The sequence below is a fragment of the Lygodium microphyllum genome, chromosome 30, assembly GCF_053477565.2.
Source record: "Lygodium microphyllum isolate KBCC chromosome 30, Lygodium_microphyllum_v1.1.10, whole genome shotgun sequence".
Classification (NCBI taxonomy): Eukaryota; Viridiplantae; Streptophyta; class Polypodiopsida; order Schizaeales; family Lygodiaceae; genus Lygodium; species Lygodium microphyllum.
This window is the reverse complement of record NC_141164.1, coordinates 95,190,666-95,191,731: the sequence shown is the minus strand read 5'-3', so window position 1 is coordinate 95,191,731 and position 1,066 is coordinate 95,190,666. Positions and strand designations below refer to the sequence as shown.

The 1,066-nt window shown below is 40.0% G+C and overlaps 1 pseudogene; it reads left to right on the top strand.

The window, feature by feature from the left end:
- LOC148010142 (ABC transporter E family member 2 pseudogene) lies at positions 1-520 on the top strand (annotated as a pseudogene).
- Positions 521-1,066: the final 546 nt, after the last annotated feature.

Below are 1,066 nucleotides of genomic sequence, written 5' to 3'. Positions count from 1 at the left end.
TTTGTGCCTCGGAAAGCCTGCAGACATATATCTTATCGATGAGCCGAGTGCTTACCTTGATTCAAAGCAGCGTATTGTGGCAGCAAAAGTGATCAAACGCTTTATCTTGCATGCTAAAAAGACTGCATTTGTTGTTGAGCATGACTTCATTATGGCAACATACCTAGCTGACAGGGTCATTGTGTATGAGGGAAAACCATCAGTTGATTGTGTTGCGAATACACCACAGTCTCTCTTGACTGGCATGAACCTATTTCTATCGCATCTGGATATTACTTTCAGACGCGATCCCACAAACTATCGTCCTCGTATCAGCAAGCTGGATTCTACAGAAGATAGGGAGCAGAAGTCTGCAGGCTCCTACTATTACTTGGATGACTAAGAGTTTTTTTTGAAAGCTAAACATGGGAAAGATGATTCAACCATGTTATGGCATCATCTTGAAGCTTGTTAGTCAAACTGCCATTTTCCATGAGCTGATGTAGTAGCTTTTGACTGGAATCTTCCGGGTATTGGAGTTGTTACCAAATATACTAGTTGTGGGGAATTGCTGCCAATTTGGGTAGTGTGCTACAGGCTGTGTAGTATGCCATATAGTGCATGTCACGAGGAGTATATCATACTCTGGATGAAAGCAGTTTGCAAGCTGTGTTTCTCCTTCAATGCGGTGTTACTGCATCAGTGTCAATTTTGCTCTTAGCTATATTCTCACACATGGATCTGCCTTCAATTTATAGGTCATTCAATCATAAACCTGCTTCAGCAAACCAATTACTTCTAAAAATTGCTAATCCTTGAGATGAGAACTTGTTCTTTTACAAGTCCTACTTTTTAGTTTATAGAGGTGTAAGTAATGGATCCATCTTGGAATTTCTCAGAAGTAACAATCCTCTAATTTTCTGGTAAAAGGGATCAATTGTGATGTTGGCCATTCAGATGCAGTTATGATGTGTATGAGCTGTCTTTATATGTTTAACAGCTGAACTTAACATGGAATGTCAACTTAGGAAGGAAAGACAGTAAAGCAACATATAAGTTCCTTGTTGCATCCAGGCTACCATCTGCA